General features: G+C 49.2%; 1 protein-coding gene across 1 annotated transcript in view; it reads left to right on the top strand.

Annotated features, from left to right (window-relative positions):
- The first annotated feature begins 404 nt into the window (after window positions 1-404).
- The window catches only part of SPSB1 (splA/ryanodine receptor domain and SOCS box containing 1), an 82,217-nt gene continuing 61,198 nt past the window's right edge, over window positions 405-21,423 (top strand). The window contains exon 1 of the mRNA XM_036743094.1: window positions 405-689. The gene's annotated coding sequence lies outside the window, so the exon portion shown is untranslated. The remainder of the gene's footprint in view (window positions 690-21,423) is intronic.

Raw genomic sequence — 21,423 nt, 5'->3', positions numbered from 1 at the left:
TGCCACCGCTACTGCTGCTGCAGCCCGGGATGCTGCTGCAGCCACCGCTGCCTTGGCTGCCGCCGCGGAGGCGGGGACCCGAGCGGGAGGAAGGGGCGGAGGGAGCCGCGGGGGGCGGTGCCCAGCCCCAGCTGAGCGCTCTCGGGCACGTGACCGCGCCGGGGCTCGGCTCTCGGCTGCTCTCGCGCCCCCTCGGAGGAGCCCCGGGGAGCGTCTCGCGCCCCCAGCCTCAGCCCCAGCGTCAGTCCCAGCCCCAGCCGGGCCCGGGCGCGGGCAGCAGCGGCAGCGGCAGGAGCAGCAGCAGCAGGAGCAGCAGCAGCAGGAGCAGCGTCTCGCGCCCTTCCGCGCGCTCCGGGGCGCCCCGGGCAGAGCCCGCGCGGGGAGCTGCGTGCCCTCGGAGCACACCGCACCTCGGTGGCAGTTACCAAAAATACATTTGCATAGAAGTATTCGTGCGCCTCGGAGGGCACGCACGCACACGCACCGCTCCCGCAGGCTCGGACCCGACTGACGGACGCGGGGAGCAGGATTTCTCCGGGACTCTGCATCGGGAGCAGCGCCCCCGCTTCATGCCCAGGGCCCCCTCCGCGGGACAAGGAGCCGCGGGCGGCCGCCGGCCCGGACCGCTGCAGCCCCGGGAGCCCGAGCGCGGGGGCGGCCGCCGGTTGGCCGTGCGGAGCCCCGGAGCGGTAGGTGGGCCGGGGGGCTGCGGGCACCGTGGGAGGGGCTCGGGCTTGGGGCAGCGGCACCGCCGGGCTCCGGCGCCTCCCCGTGCAGCCCTCGGTCTCCGCCTGGTGGCTGCTGCTGCCGCCGCGACCCCGGCCGCCGGGAGGGCTGCGCTGGGGGGTGCTGGCGGGGGGCGCCCCGCCCGGGGACCCGCACCACTGCGGCCCCGGAGCCGAGGGTGGGGGCGCGGCAGCGAGCGGACCGGGGGTGGTCCACTGCGCGCTGGCCACCGACTCCTCCGAAATTCCTGAAAGCCCCCGGGACCGTGCTTTTCCCCTGCTTCCCCTTCCCTGTTCTCGCCTTCCCTTTCTCTTCTGTCTCACTTCATTTTCTCTCTCCCTCTTTCCCTCCGTCCTTTTTCTCTCCTTCCCTTCTCTTTCCCTCCTTTCTTGTCTCTCCCTCTTTGCGTTTCTCTTTTCTTCCCCTTCTTTCTTTTTCCTCTTCCCTTTCTCTATCTCTCTCTTCCTTTCTTCCCCTCTTCCTCCAGAGGGAGCCGGGTGGGGAGGTGATGTCCTTTCCCTCTTTGCGTTTCTCTCTTTCCTTCCCTTTTTGTCTCGTTCCCTCTTTCCTCTCTTCCTCTTGGCTGTATCTCCCGAGAGAATGGGGTGGGGAGGTGATGTCGTGCTCTCTCTCCTTCTGTTTGTCTCCCTTCTTCCTCTTCTTTCTCTCCTTCCTTGCCTTTCTCCATCTTTCTCTTTCCCTCTTTTTCACACTGTTCCTCCTGACTACCTCCAGAAAGGGGTGGAAAGGTGATTCTCTCTCTCTCTCTCTCTCTCTCTCTCTCTCTCTCTCTCTCTCTCTCTCTCTCTCTCTCTCTCTCTCTCTCTCCCTCTCTCCCTCCCTCTCTCTCCCTCTCTCTCCCTCTCCTTCCCTTCCTCCCTCCCTCTCTCTCTCCCTTCTTTCCCTCGTCCTCTTAGTTGTACCTCTAAGAGAGAGACGGGTGGGAAGGCGATGTGTGCAGGGTGGCTGAGATCTCTAAGTACCTTACCTCGTCCCCTTTCCCTGCCCAAGTAGAAACTTGGGGGTCCGGCAGTCTTTTCCGAAAAAGTTTCTCTGGGAATACTTAGTTTCACTTCCCCCCTCCCAGCCTTGGCCAATGCCCAATCCTGCAATCCGGGACTAGCCTGGGGTCCTGTCTCGGGGCTGGGGGTGGAGGGTAGAACGGATATCTCTTCTATGTTGCGGGCAAGAGCTGGGCCAGTTCTCCCCTCCAGCTGTCATGTTCGACTCCTCTCCTGTTCAACTCAGCCTTGGGGAACCCAAGCTTCCTAAATGAGTCTTAAGGAGTTGGGATCAAAGGGGGAAGGAGTCTGAGACTTGTAAGACAACGAGTCCCCCACCCCTTTTTGTAAAAAGCATGAACTGATAAAAAAAAAAAAAAAAACAACCTGCAACAATACTGCTTCTTTAGAGGCGCTGGGCAGCCCCCATGCAAATTTGGGACAGGAGAGATTGACAGAGAATCCCAGGGAGAGGAAGAAAGAGAGAGGCTGGAGCAGGGAAAGCTTAGGTAGGGCCGAGCTGGTCTGCAGGAGAGCTGCAAAGCTGGCTTGGCCTGAGCACTGGAGAATTCAGATTTTCCTCCAGCTCACTAAGGAAGTGAAGTGTGTGTATGTGTTGCAGCCCGTAGTAACAACTGCTCGGGAGACACCCTATGCTGCCAGTTACAGAAAGCTGCTGGAGTCTTGGCGTCCTCCGTCTCCAGCTCCAGTGGAGGGAGGACCATCCAGAAGTCACAGAATTGCGGGGAGGAGGGGATGCTCTGGGTTTCCACGACAGGGGCGGGGGGGGGGGGGGGGGGGGGGGGGGGGGGAGCCTCACAGGTCTCTCTCTCTCCCTCTCCCTCCCCCTCCCTCCCTCCCTCCCTCTCCCTGCCTCCCTCCCTCTCCCTGCCTCTCCCCCTCTCCCCCCTCCTCCCTCCCTCTCCCCCCTTCCCCTCCCCCTCCCCCTCCCTCTCCCCCCTTCCCCTCCCCTTTCTCTCCCTCCTCTCACTTTCTCACACTTTCCCACTCCCCCTCCCACTTTCCCACTCCCCTCTTCCTCACTCTCTCCCCCAACCCCCCCTTTCTTCTCCCTCCCCTCTCCTCCTCCCCCTCCCCCTCCTCTCCCCTCCTCTCCCCTCCTCTCCCCTCCCCCTCCTCTCCCCTCCCCCTCCTCTCCCCTCCTCTCCCCTCCCCCTCCTCTCCCCTCCTCTCCCCTCCCCCTCCTCTCCCCTCCTCTCCCCTCCCCCCCTCCCCCTCCCTCCTCCCCCTCCCTCCTCCCCCATCCCACTCTCCCTTCACCTGCCTTTGTTCTTGTGTTCTCTCTCTGTCTGTCTCTCTCTGTCCCTCTCCCTCCCCCCCTCTCTCCCCCTCCAAATTAAATATATAGTTTTCAGTTGAGTTGGCATTTGCTGCTTCCTGAGTGAGTAATTTTAATTAAACCCTCCAGCGTCAGTGACTGGTCATGAGTTGAGTTTTAACAGGTGTTCATTGTAAAAGCACCGTCCTTCTGGATGACTAAAGTTTGATGGTCAGGGGAAAAAAAAAGACTTAATTTTAACATTAAAAATGTGAGGAGGAGGAGGACAGTCTGGAGAGAGAGGAGGATAGAAAGGTGGCCAGGGGGTCAGTCAGTAATCAGACTTTTATTTAAGTGCCTGATGCATTGCAGATACCATCCTAATTACTGAGAGCACAAAGAGAGAAATGAGTAGTGTCTTCTCTTGAGGAAGGAGTTGGCCATTTTATTGCCTGTGTTCAGAGTAGTAAATAGAACAAAATTATAGATACATAGTGATCCATTGCCTTTGGGTGAGTGCTCCCCCCCAGACTTTGGAAAAAGTGTGTGTAGTCTGGGCTGCCTAGCTAGTACTGAATTTACAATTTGGACTTCTGGGATGCTAACTCTGTGGCCCTGGGCAAGTCACTTAAGCACTCTGTGACTCAGTTTCCTTATCTGTAAAATGTGTGGGTTGGACTCCATGACCCCAAGGTCCATTGCAGCTCTGAATCTAACATCTTATGATCTAGGCTGATTCATAGGTGCCTAGATGTGAGCTAGCAGGGGACCTTGGAGGTTTTAGCAGCCAATGATTTTAGATCCACAGTTGACTGGGACCTCAGAAGTCATATAATACAACTTCCTCATTTTACATGGAAGGAAAGTAAAATCCAGTGAGGGCTGGACTGAGGTCCCATAAGTAGCAAATTGGAAGACCCAGGGATTTGAACCCAAATCCAAAAACTTTCCATGGTACCACGTTCCTGTCCTTGCCCCTTGCCACTGACCCCCCTCCCCCCAGTCCCTGCTATGTGTAGTATAGAAGCTTCAGGACTAAATCCTAAATATATTCAAATATCCCTTTTGCCTTGGCACATCAAGGCTTAATAAATACTTGTTTATTGATTTACTTTTGCTTCTTATGACCACAGACAGGGTGGTGGCTTCCTTTCCCAGGGCTAGGGTGGGGCAGAGTCCCCTCCTCCCCCCATGTATGACCCATCGCTCTGGAGTCAGCCTGTGGTGCCAGGCACAAAAAACCCTGCTCTCCCAGTAAGCTGTGTGACCTTACTCAAGTTATCAACCTCTCTAGGGCTCATTCCCCCCATCTGCAAAGCATCGTGGTTGGATGGATGATTTCTAAGGGCCCGCTCAGTTTTCATAGTCATTCTGCGAGCCCTACCTTGGGTACTGTTTTTCTTCTTGAAGTCGGGTGACTAAATGGGTCACGCTGTCAGCTCTGAGCTGGCATGGGATTGGCTCTCAGAAGAGGGGGGAATGTCATTTAGCAGATGCAGCTCAGTCCTACCGGGTGAAATGAGTACAGATGTTTAATTTCTACTGTTGAACCATTGGGGGCATTCCAGCTCACTTCGAAACTCCCCAGATACCCAAGACCGGCGCACAAGAGGAGGCCCTTAGCCCTTGCTGGTCTTCTTCTGTTTCATCCTGAAGTGTCTGTGAGCTCAGGACTCAGAAACTGACTGGAACCCATCCCCGGGCCATTCGGTGAAAACTTAACTTCCTGCTATGTTCACAAGCTTGGCTGGGGGAATTTCTCCTGAATTCTCAATGAGAAATGTTACTTGGGTGGGGAATGGGAAGGGTTGGGGAGGGAGAGGAGAGTTACTTCTTCTGTGATTTGGAACTATTAGCACTTGTGGCTTTGAACTTGGAAGGGACAAATACTGGTGGACCGCCCGCTCCTCCTGAAACATTGTATCTATGTAGATGGACTTTTCCCCAAGCCTAATTGTATTTGAAATGCACTAGGAAACCTTGCTACTTCAAAGAAGCCTTCTGTAAAGTGAATGATGCTTCTCTTGCTCCCCTGCAAATGCACCCAAGTCTTAAACTATGGAAATAATTCTAGATGGGCTGTTTCTTTGATTTGAGAGTTTCCACGGCCAGAGCGTCTGGGTTGATGAGCCTGAGATCCATTCAAATAGAGTTCTTGTATGTTCATGTGCTAGATTTGGGACATTTCAGAATTTCTGTAGGCCCCCCACCCCAGCCCATGCCCCTGAATATCTCCATCTTCACTCCACCAGCTCTGTTTCTTTGACATAGTTTTTGGGGCTGGGAGGGAAGCAGAATTGAGAAGAGCTATATTGGGTGTGCCGCTTTATACTCAGCCTCCCTTTTGTTGTTGTACAGTCATATCTGACTTTTCAGCACCCTGTTTGGGCCAGTCAGCTAGTATTTATTAAGTACCTACTTCATAGGCATTCTGTTAAGTGCTGGGGACGTTTGTTGTGGTTGTTCAGACGTGTCTGACTCTTTGGGACCCCCAAAGGTACTAGAATGGTTTGCCATTTCCTCCTCCAGTTCATTTTACAGATAAGGGAACTGAGGCAAATAGGGTGAAGTGACTTACCCAGGGTCACACAGCCTCTAGCGTCTGATTTGAACTCATATTTTCCTGACTTTAGGCCTGGTGTTCTTTCTAATGTGCCACCCGGCTGCCCTCGCTGTTTACTCTTCTGTAAAGTGGGGGGTAATATCTTTGGTGTGAGTGAGACTGTTGTATGCTAGGTATTGATTTTCTCCTTGTTTACTTGGCATTCAGGGGTCATATCGTGTGATGCTTTGTCTGTTATCTCATTGACAGTCCTGTGATGTAGATGTCCCGATATCCTCTTTTGCAGATAAAGAAAACTCCAAACTCAGAGATTGAGTATCTATCTATCTCAAGAGTCTGGGTAATACAGTAGAAAGAACTGGGGAATCAGGAGGGCCTTGGGATTGCATCTCACCTCTGAAATTGACAAACTTTCCAATTCTTAATGAGTCACTTAACCGTCTTCATTAGCCCAAAGGGGAGAATGCTTTTCAAAGTCAAAGACAGAGGAGACAGCTTGGTATATTTGGAAGAGCACAGTGATTGGAGCTGCGTTCGGATCCTGATTTTGTTTTTAGTGTGAGTTTGGCCAAGTGTCCCCTTCTTCCTGGCCCTCAGTTCCGTCCTCACCTGTGAAATGAAGAGATTGGGCTGTAGTTGACCTCTGAGGCCTCTTCCAACTCTAATCTATGATGCTACCATTAAATAATAGATGAAAAGGGTTGTAGAAATGTCCATAGCCTTATTGGAGCCAGAAGGAGAGAAGACTATTCCAGCTCCTAGGTGGGCTGCTCCCCTTCCTCGTCTCTGCCTTGTGGCTTCCTTCAAGTCCCAGCTAAAATTGCAACCTCTACAGAAAGCCTTTCCCAATCCCTCTTAATCCTAGGGCCTTCCCTCCACTGATTTTTCCCAATACACTCTGTATATCTCTTGTGTGTACATAGTTATTTGCAGGTTGTTTCATTAGATTGGGAGCTCCTTGAAGGCAGGGAATGTCTTTTACTTTTCTTTATACCCACAGCAGGGCAGCTAGATGGTGGGGGTCTGGAGTCAGGAAGACTCATCTTCCTGAGTTCGAATCTGGCCGCAGATACTTCTTAGCTGTGTGACCCTGGGCAAGTCACTTCACCCTGTTTGCCTCAGTTTCCTCATCTGCAAAATGAGCTGGTGAAGGAAGTGGCAAAGCACTTGGGTATCTTTGCCAAGAAAACCCCAAATGAGGTCAGAAAGAGTCAGACAGGACTGAAAAAGAACAAATGTCCCTAGCACTTAGCACAGTGCCTGGCACATAGTAGGTTCTTAATAAATACTAGTTGACTGACATCACCTCACCCTGCTAAGTTGCAAAATATGTGCTGTATGCTGCTAAAAATTTTAGGAAGTTTGCTGCTTAAAAAAAAAGTTTACATTTGTTGGCATAACTTTTAAAAACTGCATATGGTGACCGGCCTCCAAACCCTTGCACGAATCATCTGTTCCTGCGTCCTAGACTCTGGAAAGACCCCTCTGGCATCATCTCCTGATGGGCATCAGGTTCTGTGGTAGTGTTGGGTGCAGAGGAATACAGAAGCCAAATTTTTTTTGGTTTGTTTTTGAAGCAGAAACACTGGACTAAGGGTGAATAGAAGAAAGATGCCTTTACCAGTGCCCATATAAAGCTGTGCTCTAGATTAGATTTGGAGATGGAAGGAAACATCTGTGACATCATCAGTGTGCAAGAAGGAACATGTCGACAAAGGCAGAGAAAAGTTGGGGAAATTCACGTTAACAAGTAAATTCTCTGTTTGCTGGTGTGTACCTACTGTGTGCCAGGAGCTATAGATAACAAATATGGTACACCTGCCCGCAGGGAGCTTCTGTTCTCCCGGGGGATGGTGAGGGGTGTATGATTTATGCACAGTTTAGTAGGTACAGACTTGACACAAAAGTACTGTAGGGAGAAACCATTCATTCACAACTGTCCATTTGAGCCAGGCCTTGCTGGCGTTGGAGGTGGCACCTTGAGATGACATCGGGAGGAAACTAGGGAGGCTGTAAGGTGGAGGAGAGGGGGCAGAAAGGGCTAGATAGTGGGGCCCACCTGGACAAAAGCATGTAGTCAGGAGATGGGATGTGTTCAGGGAACAGCCGGTAAACTGAACTCAAGAGTTTAATCTGGTTCTGTTTAATTTGAGAGACCCATTGCTAGTAAACTAGAAGGCCTGGCAGGCTTCCCACTTGATCTGCAGCTGTGTTGAATGTGACAAGAGAGGGTTGGTTTGCTCTTGGGAATTGGGGTCCCTCGTCTCAAAAATTTCCACATTCATTCTGCAAATTCAGTGTATTTATGTAAAGGAACTTTAAATGAGAGAGAGCTTGGATACCTAGGGGGATCTGGGGTGTCAGAGGTGGCACCTGGACAGAGGTGAAGAGAGGACATTGGGATGGAGGGTGCTTGCCCCCTTTGCAAAGGCGTGGGGTGTAATCTAGGTCATGGGGTGGGGAACCTTCAGCCTTGAGGCCACATGTGATCCTCTAGGTCCCCAAGCTACACAGCTAGTTTACCTAAAACTTAGCTATATGACTTAGTTATTCATTTAAATCACAGAATCATTTGGTGCCGGGAATGCCAGTGCCTTCAATTTGGTTTGATTAAAAATTAAAAAAAAAAAAATTTTCTGGAGCTGCAATGAAGACGGCAGTAAGAATCCGACCCTAGCTGTGTGATCCTAGGCAAGTCACTTTTTGCCTGTTTGCCTCAGTTTCCCCATCTGTAAAATGAACTGAAGAAGGAAATGACACCCTGCTCCAGTGTCTTTGCCAAGAGGGTCACAGAGAGTTGGACACGACTGAAAAAAGTGACCAGACCACAAAAACAACTTCTTAACTCATTCCCGAGTTCTTTCCACCAGACTGGAATCTAGTGATTCCAAAGCCTTTTTGAGATGGGTTATGCAAGTATTCTCCCCGTTTCATAGGTGAAGAAACTGAGGCAGCTTCTTGTCCAGAGTCACAACAGCTGATCCGTATCAGAAGCGGCATTGGATCTCAAGATATCCTGGGCCCCAAGGCCCCTGCTCTTTGAGTTAGATGACACCCCCACCCCTTGTTTCTCAAAGGGCAGAAAAGGGTAAAGTTAAAATGGGAGAAAGATCCCTTTTCTGTCCCTATCGATGAACTTGTTTTTGTAGGGATAAAACCAAACCTTTGAATGTTCTGAACTAACCAGCCATGATGAGGCCCAGGGGCCCTCTGGTGCCTGGTTCTTTTCATTTATCGGAATGACCAAAGGGCTTGGGTGGGGTGAGAGAGAAGCTCATTAGTGTCTGGGGTTCTGACCTTAATCAGCCCCATTGTTGGTGTCTTTTTCCCGGCCCCCTCCAAGAGAAACAAGAGGCCCAGGAATGGCTGAATTCAGTAAGCGTTTATTAAACACCTACTGTGTGCTAAGCACTGTGCTAGGCACCAGGGTTATAACCCTTTATCCCTGACATAGCCTGACTCTAGTTCAAACCTTATCAGCTTGTACCTGGATTATTGGGATAGCTGCTGCTAGATCTCCCTGCTTCTGTCTCTCCCCAGTCCATCCCCCACTCAGCTGCAAACCAATCTGACCATGTGAGCCCTCCCTCCAGTAAAACTCCATATCATATCCAGGATCAAATAGAAAAAAACCCATTTGAAGTTCAGAGCCTTCCTACCCTTCTCCCCTGCCCCTTCCCCAGCCTTCTTATGTCTCACTCCATGTTTTTGCTTAAGTTTTTATTTTAGAGTAAATTTTATTTGACACTGAGCTTTCTGGAGCAGTCCCTAGGGGGCCCTTGACCCATGGGACAGTGGAATGGAGGATTTGGGATCAGGGCTGGAGGAAGCTTGTAATCTTGGGCTAAACCTCTTTGGCCTCAGGTCCTTCAGCTCCCGTGAGGAGGACAAAGCAAAGGAAAACTTCTTGGAAAAGGGCATAGTAAAATAAGTAAAACACGGCCAGTTTTCCTAGGGACTTTTTAAAACTGATAATTATGGCCCTCTCCCTCTTCAAATGACCTTTTATTATATTTATCATATTTTTCTATATGTGGCATGGGCAGAAAGTAAGCTCCTTGAGTAGATACTTAATAATAAATGTTCGAATTGAATCAGTCTCTCCTTACTATGTAGGAGATTTTGGAAGGAAAGAAGACCACAAAGTCTGAGATGAGAAGTGTGTAAGAAAGGGGAATGGGTTTTTTTTCCTTTCCTTTAAATTAAAAGCCACACATGTAGGACTTCTCATAAAATGTTGGACGGCTCCCTGTGCAACACAGAATTCCCCCCTTTTTTTTTTGTCTTTGGAGGCAGTCGGGGTTAAGTGACTTGCCCAGGGTCACACAGCTAGTAAGTGTATGAACTGGATTTGAACTTGGGTCTTTCTGACTCTAAGCCCCAGTGAACTCCATCCACTGGACTCCCGAGCTGCCCTCTCCCATCACTGAATGTTTATCTTGTACCTTGAAGACAGGAACCGACTTGTCTTTCTCTCTTCAGTGCCTGGCACCTGGTAGGCACACTTAATTGGTGCTCGTCGACTGATGGGATGGTAAATTCTGTATGGATTTCTTAGAAGTGTAAAGCTTAAGCAGGTGTATCCGTGTCCTAATGTGTGAAATCGATCAGTCGTTCAATTGATAGTACTAATCCTAGTTAAAGGTTCAGAACCAGAAGAGATCTTAGAGGCTTTCGGGTCCAATCCTCTCCTTTTATGGATGAGGAAACCGAGATCCGGAGAAATGAACTAACTTAATCCAAAGTTATGTGTCTAGGTGATAAGTGACAGGTCTGGAATTTGAACCCAGGGCCTCTGACTCTGAGTCTCCAGCTGCTTCCTTTTCTCTGGTTAGTTATTGTTTATAGCTCAGAGCTCCCGGATGGCATGGAGGGGCAGCTGTGTGCTCTGCACTCCCATATAATGACTTAGAGCTCTGTGTGCTTCCTCTCCAGGACAGGCCTACTTCACCCCGGGGCTGCCGTCCTCTCTAATTAGCTGGCAGAGAGGGTGAAACTATTCACACGTGAGCCAGGGTTGGAAGGGGCCAGGGAGTCTGGTCGATGCCAGTGTTGGATAAACGTGTGTGTTTGGAGGAATGGCTTGTTCATCTTGGGGACAAGGTGAGAGGTCTCTAATCCGGAATCTGAGGGTCACACCTGGGAGGCCTTAGAGACATCTAGCCCAGCCCCCTCCCCCAGGAGGCAGAGCCAGGCTGGAACCCCGGGTCTTTCCGACTCGGCTTGTTACTGGATCACGCCGCCTTGGCATAGAAAAGGAAGAATTCTGGGTTGAGACATGGCAGCTATGGGGGCCAGGCTCTGGAATATTACTTTTGAAGGCAGAGAACCTGGGTGCAAATCCTGGCTCCAACCCCAACCTGTGTGACCTTGGGCAATTTTAGCTGTCTGGCCTTCAGTGTCCTTGTCTGTGAAATGAGGGGAGGGATCTAGATCATCGGTGTCAGATGTGACCAATTGGTACAAAACAATCCCCGTGGACCCCATAATGAATTAGTTTAAAAAGTGTTCTATCGTCTATGTTTTATTATGTTTTTATTTATTGTTAAATATTTTCTGATTATATTTTAATCTGGTTCAGACTGCACTTGGGAATACTGTGGGCTGTGTGTTGGTGATTAGCATCTTGGGACAAGTCAGTTACCTTCTCTCTGCTTCAGTTTCCACAACAGTAAAATGAGGATAATGCTGACGCTTACCTTTTAGGATTGTTGTGAAAATTAGGTATTTAGAAAGTGCTTAGCACAGAATGGCTGCTTAATAAATGATAATTTCCTCCTTCCTCTCCCTCCCTCCCTTCTTCTTTCCTTCACTCCTTCCTTCCTTCCTGTCTGTCTCCCTCCCTCCCTCCTTCCTGTCTGTCTCCCTCCCTCCTTCCTTCCCTCCCTCCCGTCTCTAAATCTCTGATTCTACGATCAATCTGCTGCTGTTTCTGTCTGAATTTAGGTGAATCCCTTAATTACAGGATCAGAGTTTTTTGTTTGGGTTGGTTTTTTTTGTTTTTTTTTTTAGGGCTGGAAGGGACCTTTTAGAGGCCGCCTGGTCCAACCTCATTTAAAGCTTGAAGACATGAAGGCCACCCCCCCACCGCCCCGGAAGCTGTGCCATCATAATTATAGTAATGATAACGGCAGACATTTACCTAACGCTCCAGGTTTGTCAAATGCCCAGTCCGGCAGGGCCTGAGTGGCAGAGCTTTGGGGGCCAAGTTTCTTGGTCAAAGGGAGATTCACCAAGGCTGCAGAATGGGAAATTTCAAGGTACTTTAGAACCATTCAGAAGAGATTTTAATAAGGCAGGCTCCTTAGTCATTCGAGAGTCAGCCTGTACATGAGGCAGACCTTTGATAACATTGCCTGGATGACCCCTTGAGCTGTCTGCATTGCCAGAAATGCTAGTCTTCATTGATGACAGGGGTCTTTCCCCTCCATCCCAGTGAAATCACAGGTTGTGAGCCTTCCTCCCCTCTCTCCCTAAAGATTTTAAACCTATAGAAGTCTGCGGTCTCCCCCAGAGCTCGGTATACGAGGAGGTGAGTGGGATGACCTGGAGATTCAGATGTGGGTTTGGTTGCCTTCCCTAGGGTGAACTGATAAAGGGTCTTGCACAGTTTCTGTGGAGTGAATTCTCCTCCCTGGGGAAGAGGAAGCTGTTGGATGCTTACAATTCTTCTATCTAACTTCTTAGTGCTGTTTGAAAAGGCTGGTCACCAGCCTTTCTGACTGTGACCTTGACAAGGGGAGTGTTATCTTCCCCTAAGAATGGAAGGCTCCATGCCTGTCTGCTCCTGGCTATAAATCTGTGTACAAAAGTCTCAGTAACATGAGGATGGATGGAGGGAGGGAGGGAGGAAGGAAGGAAGGAAGGGAGGGAAGGAGGAAGGAAGGAAAGAAGAAAGGAAGAAATGAAGGAAGGAAGGTGGATGGGGGCAGGGCAGGACTTGTGGGCTGCCTGTGATAAATGGGCCCGAGTACCTTTGTGATCCTCTTTGGAATCAGACGCTGAATTGAACCACGGTGAGATGACAGGGTGTCTGTGTGGCATGTTCCTTTTCTTCTCGAGGTCCTTGAGGTCAGTGATGCCAGTTCTAAGCAGGGGGTTGGAGAGATAGGGATTGGGTTTCTTGAAGGCTGGCTTTGAAAGCTTCTGGTGATAATTACTTATTCATTATTGGCTGCTGATAACCTTATCTGGGGTCAACAGCTGGACGTCTGGGTAGATAATGGTCTTCCTTCTTAGTGGACACCGCTCCCCGCCTTCTGTCTTCAGACTTTCCCTTGGCTAATTCTCTCTTGCTATAAATAATTTGCCTTGCAGGTGGCTGGACAGGGTACCCAACAGGCAGCCAGCTCAGTATTGCCCTAATAGGTGGTGTTGGTGAACTCCGTCTTACCTGAGGTCTGTCTTTTCTATGCTTTTGTTAAATTTCCCATGAAGGAGTTACAAGGGACGCTTAACCCGTTATTTCCCTCCTGGCTTCTTCCTAGCTTCTGAATGAATGAATGAACTAGCAAAAAGTGTTGTCTCAGCCTCATAATAACTGGTACTCAGAGAGGATGCTCGGGTTGCCCAAAGCATTTTCCTGTACCGTGATCACCTTAGAAACTTCCTGCCACCTTGTGAGGTAGGTAGGTGCTCTAGATATCCCATTTCACAGAGGAAGAAACTGAGACACAGAGAGGGTATGTGACTTGGGATCTTCTAAGTAAGGTACCTTTGGGGTTATCTAGTCCATAGATGTCAAGTGATTTCCCAAGTCGCAAGCAGCAGAAACTCTAGAGATGCCTTTCGATGCTGGGGAGGAAGCTTATGACTTGGTCTTGTAGTCAAAACGAACGTACGATAAAAAAAACAGATGTTAAATTATGTAAAACTAAAATGCTAATTGGATAGAAAATATATATTACATATATATGATAAAGTACTAATTAACATATTTCAGAGAAGGGAGAAATTGTGGTGGGGGCGTTGGGGAGGGTATCTTTTTAAAGAGGTGGAGGCTTGATCTGGGCCTTTGAAGAATAGGCAGCATTTGGAGGGGAAGAGAGAATGGAACTTTAAGATAAACTGTTTTGACATTCAAGGCTCTTTTTAGCCTGACTCCCCCCCCACCTTTCTAGTTTTCTTATATTTTACTACCCTCACCCCTACCCCTCATATGTCATGTGATCCAGGTCCAGGGACGTCCTTGTTGTTTCTACCTCAAGACACTCTCCTGACTACGTTTCTGTGGCCGTCCCCCATGCCTGGAGTGCCCTCCCTCTTCCTCCCTGCCTCCTGGCTTCTTTCAAGGCCCAGCTAAAAATCCCACTTACTACAGGAAGTTTTTTCTGATTCCCCCTCAATTCTAGCATCTTCCCTTTAATATTATTCTTAATTTATTTTATATATATATATATATATATGTGTGTGTGTGTGTGTGTGTGTGTGTGTGTGTGTGTGTGTGTATATATAAAATTCTCCTATATGTACGTTTTCTTCTCTCTAAGTACGTGTATATAAATATAAATAAGTACTGCCTGTTATACATAATATAAACATGTCAGTACTGTCTGTTATACCATATAATGTAAATATATGTATGTGTCTATATGTGCGTGTGTATGTATGTTTACATGTTGTTTCTACCATTAGAATGGAAGCTTCTTGAGGGCAAAGACTGTCTTTCACCTTTCTTTGCACCCCCAGCACTTGGCACAGTGCCTGGCACACAGCAGGCGCTTAATAAAAGCTTGTTGGTGTGGAGATAGGAATGATGTGGGGCAGACACTGAGATTTTCTGCATTGAGGCAGAAAATTCATAGGGTCATAGATCTGAATTTGGAAGGGACCTCGAAGACCACCCAGTCTAACCTTGTTTTTTTATGGATGAGGGACCTGACTTGCCCAAGGTCACGCAGCTAGTAAGTGGTAGAGCTGAGAGCAGAGATTTGAACTCAGGCCGAGTCACTGGCTCAGAGTCCAGAGCTCCGACTTGTCTAGCTAGCGCATCAGACGCCCTTCTCATTTTTCTGTTTTTATACATGTCTTCCATCTATCTCCGTTTACATGGTCTAGGATGGATTTGTGAGTCTTGGGGTTGTATTTTTGAACCCCTTTATGAAGGTGTGGGTCATTAAAGGCGCCCCTGGCACCCCCCACCTTGACTGGATGCGGGCCAGCATGGACGCAGTTAGGAGGACAGCAGTAACCCTTGGCCCATCAAGGCCTGGGGACTGGGCTGCCTGGTAATGAGCCACTCTCCTCCTGGGCGGCCCCTTCCACTCCTGCTTTCCTAAGGCCCTGAAAAGGGGAAGCGTCTTTGTCTGCCCTGGTGTGCTCGGACAATGGCTCCCTGCTAATGTTCCATCAGTGGTGTGATTTAATTGCCTTGACCGGAGCGAGGGGACAAGAGCCCCATTAGTTCTGCCATCTGCCCCTGAATGGTCGGTGCCTGGCATTCCGAGAACAGGCATCCACGTAACATGCCTGGGAGTGGGGAGGGGGGAGGAAGGGGAGGGAGGATAGGCAGGATAGGCGGGAGCTGCCTGGGGCCTGCAGAGGGCTGATTTCTGCTAGGTGAGGCCAGAGTTTGAGAGCTGGAATGGACTTTGGAAGCCATTTGGTCTAACCCTGTCACTGGACACAGGGGTAAAGAAAAACCTGTGGAGATTTTAGTGACTTGCCCCAGGAGGGATTTGAACCCAAGATGTCTGGCTCCCAATCCAGTGGGCTTTCTGCTGCCTGACACCTTCACTGACCACTTTACATGGTGGAAAAGTGAATAGAGGCCTGGAGTCATCAGGAAGAGTTCAAATCTGGCCTCAGACACTTGCTAGCTGTGTGACCCTAGGCAAGTCACTTCACCCTGTTTGCCTCAGTTTCCTCACCTGTAAAATGAGCTGGAGAAGAAAATGGCCAACCACTCTAGTATCTCTGCCAAGAAAACCCCACATGGGGTCACAAAGAGTCAGACACAACTGAAAAACAATACCCCCTCCCCTTGTGGTACAGCATGATGACAGAGGACCCGAGTTTGAATCCCAACTCTGTGTGACCTAATCCCTCCCCTCCCCAGAGCCTCAGTGTCCCCATATGTAAAATGGACTTGGTGTCTTCCGGCTCTCACTCTAGGATCCTGTAACCTCCTTGGGCTCAGTTTCCCCATCTGGAAAGTGGGGGGTCTGGACTCAGTGACCTCTGAGGTTCCTCCTGCCTCTAACTCTGGGACCTACAATCATTTTTCTCTGTATCATCTATCTCCAGCGTGCTTAGCCCATAGTAAATGCTCATTGGTGTTTCCTATGACTGTGCTCATCGGTCATTTGCTCAAATCAATCCGCCATTATTGGGACAGTTAGGTGGATAAACTCAAGCCCGGAATCAGGAAGACCCGAGTTCAAATCTGGCCTCAGACATTTATTAGCTGTGTGACCCTGGGCAAGTCACTTAAGTGCTACCTGCCTCAGTTTCCTTATCTGTAAAATGGGGGTCATAATAGCACCTACCTCTCAGAGTTGTTGTGAGAGGATCAGATGAAACATTTCTAAAGCGCTTAGTACAGCGCCTGGAACGTAGTAAGTGCTACGTACATGTTAGCTGTTATTGGCCATTCATTCAGGGGATTCCCGGGAAGATTGGGCATGGAGAGATAGGCAGTGTGTTGTAGTCTGGAAGACCTGGGTTCCAGTCCTGCCTTGGTCACTTAGTGGCTGTATGACCTGGGATAGTTCACACCAGTTTTGAGTCTGGATTGCCTGATTTGGGTAGGGGAGATGGTACTTGTGTTGCTTGCTTCCCAGGATGGTGGGGGGAGTGCCTTCCAAAGTTGGAAAAACTACATGAGTGTTTCTTATTATTTCTTATTACAATTTGGCCTGACTTGTGTTTTTTTTTTTTTGTATTGTTGGGGAACTCCCTGGCATGGAAATTCCCTCCAGAGACAAAGGGCCTTCCACCACTTTCCTGTAACAGAGCTTTGAAAGGTGCAAACCACTTTTGACTAACACGAGTATTATCAGCCCTGGGCTAGAGCTTTCTCTTTGGAGCTCTCTAGTTAGAAAAAGCCTGCTAGCCAAAGTCAGAAAAGCAGGAGGAAGCAAGCCCGCCTTCTCCATTCCTTAGCGATAATCACCTTGATCCCCATTCCTCAGATTCCGCAGAGGAGGTGAGAGAGTTTTAGTGACTTTCCCAGGTTAACACACACATCAGATGCAGGCTTGGAACCCGGGTCTTCTGGCATGAATCCTCGTTGTTCCTGGAAAGCTGATTGGGATGGCCCAAATGAACAGTTTCCAAACTCTTATGATCACGTATCCTTATCAGCAAGAAAAATAAATCTTGATCATACTTCCCCATTTACTTATTTATAAGTTCTGTACATGTTCAACTGTGGAAATAATTATGTGTGTTATAAAACTTACACAGAGAAGAGGCGTTCAGAAAGGTTGAGAGAAGGATAAATAGCATTTGATTCTGGGAGCGGCTGATTGAAGGGGGACGTTCCCAGGGCAGGTCCTCGCTGGAAGGCAGATGGACTTGAGGGAGAGAGCCCCATCCTGAGACTGAGGGGCTGGGAGCTGGAGATAGAGATGGTGGCTGTGTGGGTTGGAGTCGGGGATGGATGAAGAGATACGGAGAGAGAAATGACGAGATTTGGCGATTAAGTCTGTGGGGTGAGTGAGAGAAGAGTTGAGGGTGACGCAGAAGTGTCCAGTCTGGGCGACCAGAAAGGAGGGTCCAGTGGGAGGGAACTTTGGAAGAAGGGATGGTTGGAAGAGGGGGAAGGAAGGTAATGAGATCCACAAGGAGGAGCCAAGCCATCCGTGCCTGTCCGTTGTGGGAGAGCCCACGCTGTCCCACCCGAAACAAAAAGGGTTTGAATGTGCGTGGAATTTTCCCAATGTCTTGCTGGGTGTCCCTGATATGTGGTTAGTTTGTGGCTGTCCTGAGAGGTCCGTTGAAGCTCAGAATAAGGGTAGTGTAGAGGGATAAAGATATTTCTAGCCATGTGACCCTGGGCGAGTCACTTATCCTATTCCCTCTTCTGTGAAATGAGCTGGAGAAGGAAATGGCAAACTGTTCATGGAGAGTTAGGCACGACTGAAATGACCCAACAATCATAAAATTCCAAGAGGGATAAAGAACCCCCCACTACCTCTTTCAGAGCCCGGGGGTCAGCCTCGGCAGGCCTGGCTCGGGGACACTCAGTGGGGTGCCTTGCTGCCGCTGCTAATCACCTGGATCTCTGAGAAGGAGAGAGGGGATGCCTGTTCTGTGCATGGTGACAAGGTCCCCTCCGGGGCTCACCGGCTTGTAGCATCTCTGCAGTCTTTCCCGCTGGGAAGCAGAGAGGATGTGATCCCGCTCAGCCTGTCTTGCTTTGGTGGGAAATTGCCTATTTTTAGCCGGGTCCTGTATTGCCTCTTGCTAAACTCAGTCGCAGTCCAGGAGGCGAAGAATGTGGTGGGTGGTGGTATGTGTGTGCGCGCTTTGTTAAATAAAAAAATGATTTTAGTTTTACATGGCTCTTCCGAAACCTTGAGGTATTTCTAAGAAGGCATGGGCTGGCAAATGGGAAAAGCAAATAAGGCCTCTGGGGTCCTGACGGTTAGCCCTGCTGGAGGTAGCGGGGCTGGAGGCATTCCTCCTGGGCTTCGTGGGAGGGGCTCCACAGGGGGGATCTGTGGAGGGCTCAGGGGATGGGGTTTGATTCCTATGCCCCTCCCCCCCTCAGCTGGCTTCTTTTCCCTTTATATTTCTCTCTGAGCCATCCCTGGAACAAAGGATAAATAAAAGGGGAGGAGGGAAGGAAAGGCAGTTCACCAGAATTAACTGGCATAGTAACCAAGGGTGGCAGCATATGGGACGACCTCTGCAAAGAGGAGAGGGAAGGGGTATTCTCATCTCTTCCAGGGCCACACTCCGTCATTAAGATTATGCAATGTTCAGTTTCACCTTTAAAAAATTATATGTGCATATACGTGTATATACCCATGTGACAATGACTGCGACACTGCCAGTGGAAAGGATTTCTTTTAAATGAAATAGAACATTGTACAGTTATATGTGTTGTCCCCAAAGCTTTAATGCCTGAAAACTTCACTAAGACTTTTGGGACACTGTGTGGATATGGGTGTGGTTCTTCATAATTCACTTTGCATCTGTTCCCTAGACTCTTCCTGTGTTTCTCAGAGCTCCTCAAGGAGTTTTTCAGCAAGCATTGATGAAATGCCTAAGTGTCTACTAAGAGCTGGTTCCACTAAAATCTTTTTTAAAAAACAAAGCCATACCTGAGCTCAAGGAGCTTCCACTCTTCTGAAAGAACGTTGCATCTTGCAGCGGGCGTACTCCAGCAGTGTTGTTTTTTGGAAGTCCAAGTGAGCCATGTGAGAATAACACTGAGAATTAAGAATAATTCATTCTTTCCTTCTTCCTTCCTTCTTCCTCCCTTCTTTCCTTCCCCCCCCCTCTCTCTCTCTCTCTTTCTTTCTTTCTCTTTTTCTCTCCCTCCTCCTCTTCCTCCTCCTTCTCCTTTTTCTCTCTCTCTTTTTCTCCCTTTCTTTCTCTCTTTCTAAAGTTGTCGTCTTTTCTCTGGTTCCATATATAATTATTAGAAGTTCCATTCAATTTCTTGTGAAACCCAGTCAGGAAGCTAACATGTATTTATTAAGCACTGACTGTGTCTCAGGCACAACGCAAGCATTGGGAAGACAGAAAAAGCCAAAAACAATCCCTGCCCTCAAGGAGCTTCTGTTCTAATGGTGAAGACAAGATGTATAGTATCTGAGAAGGGAAGAGTCAGAGGGAGTAGGGGATAGGAGAATGTTCCCTGAAAAAGGTAGGATTGGATGTGAATCCTTAAGAAAGAAAGATACTCCATAAGGCAGAGGTGAGCCGGGTATGGAGACAGCTAGTGAAAAGACCCGCAGTCAGTCGGTCAGTAAGCATTTATTAAGTGCCTGCTGTGTGCCAGGCACCAGGAATACAAAGAACGGCAAAGGGCGGCCTCTGCCGTGAAGGAGCTCCCAGCCAGTCAGAGAATGGAGCGTGTGGGACCACCATCATTTCAGATGACCCATGAGCAACTTCTCCGAGTTACATAAAACCCACGTAGAAAGACTGTCACTGTTTCTGTCTTTCTGTCTCATTTAGGTCGGGCACTTGGAAAATAATAATTAAAAAAACAAACAAAGAACCTCATAAATAATGTGGTGAGCTGCTTAGGTAAGAGGAAGCCAGATGTGCCCAGCTGGGCAGGCCCCATGACTGTCTCCATCACGGTGTCCCGGCTGACCTGGGGCATCCCCACAGAGTTTGGGCAAAATCAGGCGCTCCTCTCTTCCTCCCCGGGGGAAGGGGGGAGTCGATCCCAACATCCGGTGGGAAAGATGAATTTTCTCTCTGGTACTAAGTCATGCTAGAAAATTCACAAGCCAGATAAAATAACTGGGATTATAAATAATTTTTCCCTGAAAAGTCACCGGTTTCCTCTCCTCAAGCTGGTGACTAATTCTTCGCATCCAGTGGCCTTTGTGTGATGTCTCATAGAATTATAACTTTAAAAAATCTTGGCGTTAGCTCACTCTTCTTCCCTCCCTCCCTCCCCTTTCTTTTTCTTTTTAAAAGGCAAAGGATGACAGCAGACCCTCACCCCCCACTACCCCCACATATTTAGGGCGGTGAGATGGAAGATGTTTTGAATTCTGTGGAAATTGCCTTAGGATCATAGATTTAGAAAGTCAGTCAATAAACATATAAAGAAGTGCCTGCTATGTGCCAAGCTCTGTGCTTTGGATACAAAAATGAAAAAGAAAGGCAAGACCTTAGTGGCTGGCTAGTCTAACCCTCATGTTTACAGATGAGGAAAGCAAGTCTTGAGACTTGCACCAGCATTACACCAGATATTAGGTGGCAGAGCCAGGATTCAAACCCAGATCCGGTCTTCAAATCTAGTGCTTGTCCCCCTGTTCCACATTGCCTTCTCTTTGCGTGTGAGGAGTAAAGTCACCTCTAATAATCTTGGAGATTACCTCCAATTTACCCTCCTTATATCTTCCTTGTACCTAGCTATGTACACGTTAGATTGTAAACTCCTTTTGAGGGGAGGGACTGTTTTTGGCTCTGTCTTCCCAGTGCTTAGCACTGTGCTCGGCACACAGTAGGTGCTTAATAAACGCTCCCTGACTTGACTTATCTCGGCAGGTACCCCCCATACAGTTACAAAGGTATGTGCTGAATTTATTTAAAAGCTTCAGCACAGACGAGATTAGTGCATCTGGGAGGAGAAGGGAAGCGGTCAGCTGGGAGGGGAGGAGAGGGATCAGGGACCACTTAGAAATGCTAGGAGAGCCACTTGACATTTCTCCCCGTGTCTGCTCCGTGTTGTGGGGGAGCTGCCCTGGGCCTGTTCTAGTCCCTCTCAGAGCAGCTCGAGGGCTTGGAGGAGCCTCGGAGGGGCCCTTCCCTCCCCGCCTCCCCCCACCCCAGTGTGTGCTGGAATTCCCCTCTTAAGCTGGGCCGGGGCCCGTTGTGGCTGCTCTCGCTCAGCCGGCCTGGGCACACACTCCTTGCTTTCTCAATGTCCAGAGGGAAAAACATCCCAGCTATGTTGCCGTCCTCAGCTCCTCTCCAGAAGGGAAGGGGGGCGGGGGGGGGGTAGCTGAGGACAGGGGAGGCTGGAGAACTTCCCCCTTCCTATGATGATAACGTTCTGTCTCGGAAATCAGAAATCCTTAAAGTGAAAATGAAACCCTCCGTGGGTGTCTCTTGGGGGAAGACAGACCAGGTACAGAGAGGATTTGGGGGGTATTTTAAAATGTGCTCTGTTTGCTTTGCTTGAGTCTTTCTTAATCTCCTGAAATAAGCCTCCAGTG

This window comes from Trichosurus vulpecula, chromosome 2 (genome assembly GCF_011100635.1).
Source record: "Trichosurus vulpecula isolate mTriVul1 chromosome 2, mTriVul1.pri, whole genome shotgun sequence".
NCBI classification, from domain to species: Eukaryota; Metazoa; Chordata; class Mammalia; order Diprotodontia; family Phalangeridae; genus Trichosurus; species Trichosurus vulpecula.
The sequence above is the reverse complement of the archived record's forward strand: the minus strand, read 5'-3'. Positions and strand labels throughout refer to the sequence as shown.